Consider the following 10358-nt stretch of genomic DNA (forward strand, 5'->3'; position numbering starts at 1 on the left):
GCCTCCACACCGGCCCCAACAGCGCTAAGGATGCCTGGCTTCACCCTGAGGGTGCCCAGGAGTGGACACTTCACAGGGAAAGCCAGGAGGGGTTCCACAGCGGTATGAGTATCAGCGCCAGGAAACCGCAAAGGCGACACCTCAAGGTGGTCGTCTGGTGACAGTGCGCTCTATAAGTACCTTGACATTTACATTTACATTACATTTACTGCCGTCTCCTCTCATTGGCTGACCTAAGGCAGCTAATGAGAGGAGGTGGCAGTCCCAGCCCTACTGAAACCTCTGAGGCTTTCCTTCAGAGACGCTACAGAAAGTACATATTATCTTTTTATCTAATGTTTGGTGAATGCGTATATGTATACATGTTTGTGTATATGCAAGTGTGATGTGAATGGGTCTGTGTGTGCGTGTGAATGCTCGGGTGTTAGTGAGTGTGCATGTGTGGCCCCCTGCAGTCACCTATGATCTAATTACCTGCTGCCATGGCTTCAGATCACTTAAGCTGAGCTGGAGCAAACATCTTGCCATTCCCTTCACCATTAGAGTACCAAAATGCTGTAAATACAAAGGATAGTTTTTGCATCTGGAAGAATCTGAAACTGAAATTGCTTGAAATTGTTCTGACCAATTGAACAACCATATAAGACACATTTAAATATCTGAAGTCAGTAATTCCAAAATTCAATGAATTGCTGCTTAAAGCATGCAACACAATCATCCAATGGAAAATCTACACTTGTCTTGCTCCTGGTGAACGAAATGGTCCACCAAGTTGTTCACATTGCTGAGACTTAACAACCGAGCACTCAAACGCTTGTGGTGGAAAAATTAGGTCAAGGTGGCAGCAATCAATACACCCACCAGTTATATCGACAGGGAAGTCACAAGAAAAACTGAAAAAGGAAAAATACTACTTTGGCATCTCCTTTGCATATTGCCCTGAAAAGGAGGTTTTCAGAATCAAATCAGAATTTAAGAACCCAGCAGCATGCTCAAGTGAAAAAATTCCCTCACAAATACTCTGTCATGCTCTTGCCTCTCATTTAGAGGAAACAACTAAAAACTATGTAGGCCTTGGTTCCAAGTATAGATGCAATTCATTGCACCTGAAAACTAACAATACCACAGGGTACGTTATTTATCTGATGTAATAAATAGTACATCTACAAGTTTGTGTGGAATAACGTGGATTTTGGGGTTGATCGCACCAAAATATACATGGCATAGTAAACACCACATGTTTTTCTCCTGTTAAATCTTGGCAGGCTTGACCTGCCAAAAATTAACGAAGGTTGAGGTATTTAATGGTCCGATAATTATTGGATATGTTAACTACCTTCCAACAGGGGTTTACACGTGAGTCGGAATACACCAACCCCCTTGAAATCAGGCCCATAGTCTTTTAAACTCAAAGAAGCCAAATAACAACTCACAATCTCAAAGAGACACACCCATTCAGACACCATAATGAAACACCTTAAAAACCTTCTCTTCTATATCAAAACAATCCTTTGAGGAACTAATTTATTTAATCAAATAAAAACTGAATCCCAAGCCGATCCAGACTCTGTAATTTTGTACAAATAAATCAAGACTGCGCCTGCAACTATGGGATGTTAACCAATGCCCTATTTACTACCTGTAATATACCAAACAAAATCAAATTAACATTCATTAAACCCCTTGTAAGAGTGCCAGGCTTGAATGCAAACAAGCTGGCCCAACTACAGACCAATTGTAAATGGATATTTCTTTGCTGAATTGATATTCATGTGATCTACAAGTAGTTACTGGAGTTTACTGAAAACAGCAGGACTCTAGCAGATGCCCAGAATGGTTTCCACCCAATGCTGTTCATAACAGACCTTTCAGCTACATTTGGTACAGTCCGTAGGAAATTGGGTTCTAGTTGAGTGGGGTGAAACCCTACTCAAGCAGCAGCCACAATCTACAAATCCAATCAATAGAACCGGAGATATGCAATTTCAAAGTCTTAAGTAATAATAGTTCCTAGAGGCACAACGCGTGAACTGTGGTTATATAGTTGCACCGGGACAAAGTCACAAGTTCATGCCAACTGCGATGGAGGACGGGCCAGATACAGGTATGAAGTAGTCCATCTGAACAAAGTACCTTAAATCCTAGCTTGCAGAGCATTGTGGGATCCCATGTCGAGAATGTGTCACACAAGGGTGGTTCCTAGGAAACTGTGATCATTCAATGCAGAGTCCTGCATCATTGTCGAGGATGCCATCAACGAGGGGCTTGCGATACAAAGTCTTGTGTTGAGGATATGTCTTGCAGAGGCGATTCCGAGGACGCTGTGGGGCTGAAACGCAAAGTCCTGCATCATCGTCAAGGATGCTATTAACAAGGGGCTTGCGATGCAAAGGCCTCCATAGAGGATGCAATGCACGGTTCTGCGAAGACTGAAATGTGAGGCCCTGCGTCATGCAAGTGTTGCACAGGGGTGGTTCCAATGCGGCTGAGAGGTGATGCGTCGCGCTGTCTTTGTTCTGCTCACATGACCACAGCTGGGTTGGCAGAGCAACTTCAGAGCCACTTCCAAGTGTCTAAGACTGGGGTGGCACCAGTTGAGGGGGTAGGATTCACAGCAGACAGAGTCCAGGTGCTGGGTTCAAAGTGGTTGGACCCTTTTCTTTCCTGAGGCTCTGATCAGAAGGCTATCCAACTAGCCCTTGGAAACACTCTAGTGGTTTTGGGTTCAAGATGCAGGTAGAGTCCTTCCCACACATGCAGCAGGGCAACAGAGTAGCAGTCATTCTTGCAGAGCAGCACAGCAGTCCTTCGTCTTCTGAGTCTTTCACAGGTCCAGAGATGCAGTGGAGAGTTCGGTCTGAGGGTCCATTATTTAAACCTGAAGCCCACTTTGAAGTAGAATAAATTTCAGAGGCTTCCAACCCCAGAGATGCTCAAAACGTCTTGCCTCCCTGCCTTAGCCTTAGTTTGTCTGGGGTCACAAAAGACCAGTGTTAAACCTTTTGTGTGAGTGCTCAGGAAAAGCCTTTGTGATGTGCAAGTTTGGTAGATAACAGCTCCTCCCCCTCATCAAGTCAGAGATGGCCCATCCTGCCTTCACCTATCACCCTTTATCTCACTGTCTGGAACCAATACACAAAGACCAACTGCCAGATACACCTAGTCATGTGACCAAGGAAACAGTCTGCAGGCATCAAATGGTTGGGACAATAAAATATAGATTTTCTAAAACTTGCATTTTCAGAATTGTGACTTCAAATCCAACTTCACCATAAAAAAGGGCTTTAAATTACAGTTCCATAGACACCAAACTCGACATTTCTATCTGCTCCCAATTGAAAGTTATCACTTATTAAATGTAATAAGGTAGCCCAATGTCACTTTAAAGGAGAGGCAGGCCATGCTGTAGTGAATAAAACAGATTTACGCATTTATCACAATCAGGACATGTAAAAGTCAAAAGTACATGCTCAACTTTTTAAATACAATGAACCCTGTCCTGTAGGCTAATTAGGGCCTACCCTAAGGGAGACTTATATGAATTAAAAAGTTACGGTTTAGGCCTGGCAAAAGGTTAATTTCTTCAGGTTGAAATGGCAGTTTAAAACTGCACACCCAGGCTGCAGCTGTAGGACTCGGACATGTTTATAAAGCTACTTAAGTGAGTGGCACAATGAGTGCTGCAGGCCAACTAGTAGCATTTAATTCACCAGTCCTAGGTACATGTTGTACCACTTTACTAGGGAGCTACACGTAAATTAAATGTGCCAATTGGGTGTAAGCCAATTTTACCATGTTTAGAGGAGAGATCACACACACTTTATCACTGGTTAGCAGTGGTAAAGGGCACATAATCCTAAGGCCAATGAAAATGAGAACATCAAAAATGAAGGAAGAAGGCAAAAGGTTTGGCTAAGACCACCCTAAGGCTGACTGTTCTAACATAAACACTGGTGGCGAGATAGTTAGATCAGCGCCAAAGATCAAGTATCTTCTGTGGCAGTGCTTCATAGCCTGTGGTCTGAGGACCTCCGGGGGGATCCACAACACCTACTCCGGGGTTTCACAACTGCTTAGAAAATTAAACAATATTATTAGATAGTATTAAATAATACTAACAGATAGATAAAGTCTCTATAAACAAGGAAGCAAAATATAAACTGAAAATGTTAAAATTAGGGGTGGGTGGAAGTCGTAGAGTTTTGCTCTGTGGAAATCTGCGGAGACATAAATACTACGCAAGATTCTATGGAGTTCCGCCCACCCCTAATTAAAATCTATTTTGCTGCATGAAGGAGGCAGGTAGTTCTACAAAGTACTGAACTACAAGACACAGTATGGCGAATGGATCAGTAGAAGCATAACCACGCACAACAGTGTAATTAAAGAACACACCGAACATCGGGAAGCATATTTATTTCAACAGCTATCGGGTGCCAGGGCAGTCTTAAAAAGAAAGGTACATTTATTGACTGATTGATCTGGGTCACCTAGGCGAAACCACACATGAAATAGAATTTTCATTTTGTGATGGGAATTAAACAGGCTTACCTTCAGAATTATTCACCTGATCTGGACATACTTTGTCTCATTTGAATCCATTATTTTGTAAGTCTGGCTCACTGAATAAAAAAGTCTCCCCATTACAGAAGTGAAGCTTACTTCACGATGCTGTGATGTGTCAAAGGTCCCCATTGGTCATTGAGCGTAGCTGTCCAATGGGCTTTTAACTTCCTGCTGTGAAAGCTTCTGCATGATTGTTTTTGTATTCAAGCAATCCTGCAAGAACAAGCGCATCAATTCCAACCCCAAATAACAATATCCTAAAAAAGAGCTTAGCCACGATAATCAACAAGTTGCAGCATAAGAACAAGCAACTTTACTGGCATAAAGGTAGAACCGAGTCTGTCACAGAGGAAATGAGCCTCTCGCCAAGTACAAAAGTACCGCCACTTGGGGACCTTCTCGAGAGAACGATGTGGCTTTTTCAGTGAGTTGGTCCAGTGACGTAGGCTCATAATACGTTTTTTTTCAAACAAAACCCTCAGTACATTTTCTTTGTGCACCGGTCGCAGGTTCCGCAAACCAAACTTGACGTTCAATCCCGCGGCAGGCCCCACCCCTCCCCAACTGACCAAGCACAGCCGAGGCTGTGGGAGGGCAGGGGCTGCTGACCTCACTTTCTTTGCTCTGAAATGGTAAAAGCACAGAAACATCAGGAGGGAAATGGTAAAAGCACAGAAACATCAGGAGGGGGAGCTCAGCTGATAGGGGAATACAAAATGCTGCATAAAGGCTAAAGCGTACTTTGGGAGATTTGTCCAAATAAATTCTCGTGCATTTGCAACATAAATGTTCCAGACTCCCGCTGTAAACACTAGTGCTGATTCATTCCACCCACCGGCGGAGCAGAGCAGCGGTATTTATTTGTAACTCCTACAATTCCGCCGGCAAAATTTACATTTCAGGCCACTCCTAGTAAAAAGTCATTCTGTAAATGGAATTTGAAATAGAAGGCAAACAATTAAGTTGATGTCCTCAGATTGATTCGTGGGAGCAGTGCAAGTGCATCAGACAGAAAATAATAAAGACGATGGGTGGGCTCAATTGGATTTAGAAAAGCTCAAATGTTCCCATAGAAATTAAAGTTTTCACCTTTTAAAATATTTTCAGTGAATTAAATAAAATTTTCAGCATTTGCATATTTGCTGAATAGTCGTGTCTGTATTTTTGCGTATTGTTTAGCAGTTTCAAATCATCAAAATTGCTAAAGCCTGAGTCCCCGGCTTCCAAAAATGACTCCGTGGGGGTCTGCGGATTCCAGTAATGATTCAGTGGGGGTCTCCGAATTCCAGTGATGATTAAATGGGGGACAACTGTTCTGTGGGGTAAGGGTGGGCAGAGAAATGGTTAGACAAGGTGTGCCTAGCAGGCCCCTTCTGTCAGATTCTGCAATATGTTACTACTCACAAAGTTGAACACATTGGGACAGATTTATGAAAGGATTGAGTTACCCTTGCATCACACAAGGCAACGCAAGAGCAACACAAGCCTTTAGTGAGATTTACTATGCCATGCAGAGCCACCATACGTGGCTCTGCATGGCATAGTAAAACTGGAGTATGCAACACAGCCCAAGTTGCTGCCTTGCTTTACTCTGCCCTGGGAAGGCGTTCCATGGGTGGAACGTGGGTGTTCCCACAGATCTACCCATGTATATTGGAGCATCCCCAATTATACAACGAGTACTACATCTGGGAATCCATCAAAATACTATGCCTCCTAGCGGAGGGGCTACGAGGAGAAATACCATTATTTTACTTTGTTTTTTTCTCTTTCCATTTGTACTTAATGAATGGGTGTGCCAAAGGGCTTTGCTGTTTTTCCTTGAACAGAGGTATCGATTGACCATTGCCAGGTCTATGCAGGATGTTTTCTAGACAGCATAACTAGCCAGGTATGATGCAATGTTGTGCATGTAATAGCATGGTATGCTAATGTTATCTGAGTGGTTCTAAGCTATAAGTTGATGAGGTACAGGGGAAAGAGAGAGAGAGAGAAAAAGAGAGAGAGGCTGTTGCTATTTTATGTGCAACCGATTCAGGCACAATTGCTCTTTTCTTTTTCTATTCCCCTCCTTCACATCCTCTCTCACTCTCTCTCTTTTTATCACCCAGCCTCCCACATTTTCACCTGTCATCTCCACTTTCTCTCTCTTTCTGGTAGCAGAGTTGTTTCCATGTGCAAATCATTGTAACGTGCTATCTGTGAGGCAGTGAACAGTGTTTCTCTTGTTAATTTTGCTGTACTATTGTAATAAATAGGAATTAGACTTTTGTACTGAAGTAATGTGTGAATGTGTATTCATTAGGACAGTCTTTCTAAATAGCATGTGTTATTGGAGCACATTTCATCTCATAGTACGCACACAACGTAACACTCACTCCTCCCCCACTTCTGACCCCTTTTCTGCCCCCACTGGGCCCAAGAACTTTCGGAATCAGGTTATGTTGTCCAAGGCGTAGACTTTTATTCACATCAAATCAGGTGACTCACCACAAACCATTACAAGAGTAAAAGTATTCTCTTTGGATATATATCATTATTTCAAGGCATCAGACTTTAGCGACATCAACCTGTCAAGGCAGTAGGGAAATTAGCAATGACATTACATTTGAACTTCAGCTTGGCCTTACACTAGAATTAGAATTTGGCCAACTCAGCCAACCCACGCAGCTGCACACATTGTGCCAGCAGGCCCCAACGCGCTACAGCAAACACTTGTATATTAGGAGAGTAAAGCATTCTACTTGGATATATCACTATTCACAGCTTCAGATTTTTAGCGACATCCACATGTCAATTTGGCCGACTCGGCCGACCCACTCAGCTGCGCACATTGTGCCGGCAGGCCCCAACGCGATACAGCCAACAGTTCATTTACTTGAAATACAGGACACCGGATAGCTTGGATTTGTTCAACTCAGTGAGCTGCGCACATTGTGCCGGCAGGCCCCAACGCGCTACAGCAAACAGTTCATTACTTGAAATCCAGGGGACCACATAGCGCACCGGCCCACCGGGGTACCTGACCACAGGCAACCTCCCCAAGATTCTACTCAGTCCATATGTTGCGGGTTAGGGCAGTAGAGTCCAGGACCACCGGCAGGTCAGTCCCCTCCCCGCCTACTCTCTGCACACTTCCATCCTACCCCCTCCTGGGGTCCATCCAGTCGCTGATCCTCCATTGCTGTGCATGCCCCTTTGCTGTTATCTGTCAGCGTTCCGCCTTGCTCTTCTGCCGGGTGGGTGGGTGGCTTATGACGCTCCTGCGGCTTCCAAGGGATCCAAGGAGACAAAGAGGACGGGATCCCTGGGACGCCGCCTTATATAACTTCATGTACAGTTTCGGTTTCATTTACGGGTTGGAGACAATGATTTCCCTCCTTCAACCAGCCCCCTGGAAGAGGAGGTTCGACTACATGGCGCGACTAAGGGCGCCCCTCACCTAGGCGCAGGGGGCGCCTACTCAGTGGCATGGCATAAATATATAAATGATGAAATAAAATTGCTAAATTAAAAAAAAAAACAATAAGAAAGACGTTAAATGGGGCTGATCTGTTCCCACAATGGTAGGCCCTCTAAACAGGAGAATTAAGGAACTCATATGACGCTGCACTGAAAGCAAAAAAAGAGACCAAAGACAGTAAACACATTTGAGTTGAATTGAATAACTTTTTTCAATTTTTTAAGAAAATCATAAAAGCACACAATCTAAAAAATAATGAAAACACATATCAGGAAGATACAAAACTTCAGATGCATATAAACCATTTAAAAAACCACAAAATACATAAATAAAAACATTAGAAGTCAGCAGTAGAGTAAATAACTTACTAATTATGCACAACATAAAACACCAAAAGTCACTGGAAATCATTGCCCCTGAATAACCCCAGATAAAAAACAAGTCAGATAAAAGCAAATGGTGGGGGATTATAGCAACTGCAAGATAAGAAAAGCAGGCCTCACTTGTGTAAAATTCATGGGTAGAAGGAGTGGGCGAAAAAATCTATGCCTAAGATGGCTAAAAATTAGACAGACCATGACAATACGAAATTTGTCAGGAATGGAGATTTCATCAAAAAATACAGCCCGGGAGTTCTGAAACTTTACACCAAGATCCTTTGGGCAGCAAGTGGTGATGAAAAAGATTAAATCTAAAATAAGTTAATAATTGTAATGGAAATTAGACATCTCCAAAGCCAAATATGGTTCCCCTCCAAGAACACATTTTATCATTACAAAATGACACAAACAGAACACTTCAAGAGGGCACTAACCTCTCGCTCTGCAGCCACCATCTCATAAAAGGCCTGTTTGAGTCATGGAATGTCCCTCCGAACTATAGCTTCCGGTTGCGTAAACAACTCAGGGCGACCCAATGACTTAAAGATCTGCCTAACATAGGAAAACCAGAGGGTGCTCAACCTGTCATCCAGGGTCAATTAGTCTTGTATAATCCTATAAGAGATAGGTCCTCCTTAAGACAAATAGGCAGCCAGAATAGCAAGGGGTGATGTCCAACCTAGTCTGATATACACCCCATGCCCACTTCCTCATGCAGAATCTCAGAAGCAGTGCTAGAAGGTACTTTAAGCAGGCTTCTCAAAAATGAGTTTTCAACCACCTGAAGCTGGGATGCAGGATCTTGGACCCAAATTTCACAAGTGTAACATGCCAAAGGCACACACTTGGCCCTCATCGCCTCCACATTGGTGTGACCCAAATGTTTAGCCGAGAGGCCAATCCCACTGACCACTGCTTTAAATCTAGAAGATTTTTTCTTTAAAAGGGTTTGCCAGGATAGTTGGGAATCCAGCAGTATCCCCAGGTAATACAAATTATCAACCCTGGAGATAAGATGACCCTTCACTGTAAAATGTTTAGTTCTGGTGTTCCTATGGCCCGCCACCATAATTTGTGACTTGGCATAAATGGTCATGAGGTCAAGGCCATCCATGTACGTGACAAAAAGATCTAATAAGCACTGCATATAAAACAACAGGCAGACGACACCTGCCCACAATTGGCTCATCACCCCCCCGAATCCAACAGGGACAGATCCAAGCCATTGATATACAGAGTAAAGAGGAATGGTGCCAGGATGCATCCCTGACGCACCCCTCTCTTCAGCTCCAGGGGCAGGGTACAATACTCTTCAGACCCATATCTAACGGAGGCAGATTATCCCTCATGGATAAAAAAAACAAGAAGGAAAGCAGAGGTGAATCAACCCCCATGGACCCAAGCGTGGCCCAGAACTTAGATCTATTGACTCTGTCGAAGGCTGAGCTTAGGTCCATGACATGCTAATATATGGAGATAGTTACCCTGACGGTAGTTAATATGAGCTGATCTGAGAATCATTAATTCAATGTAATATCACATTGTAGAAGACACCCATGGTAAGAGTAATACAAAATGAGTGGAAAACATTTTGAACATTTTTAACAGTAACAAGTAATTAAGATTTACAAAAAGATTTTAAAAATCTAAATATGTTTTAAAAACAAAAAACAGACTATGCAAGGTGAAAACACTATGGCCCTGATTACGAGTTAGGCACATCAATAATTACTGCTTGTCAGGATAAATAGCTCATGAATTTACTGCCTTAACTGGTCACATAGCATACAGTAGGATTTGTGAATGGTATTTTTCAGTCAACTTTCAGCAAAATACTCCGCTTAAGTAAGAGATGCTTTGCAGACAGTGAGTGGGCAGCATATACCGTTCCCCTTGCACACTTATAAGGCCAGTGCCAGCAGAGTAAACATCTATGCTACAGTAGGAGT

The sequence above is a fragment of the Triturus cristatus genome, chromosome 10 (genome assembly GCF_964204655.1).
Source record: "Triturus cristatus chromosome 10, aTriCri1.1, whole genome shotgun sequence".
Classification (NCBI taxonomy): Eukaryota; Metazoa; Chordata; class Amphibia; order Caudata; family Salamandridae; genus Triturus; species Triturus cristatus.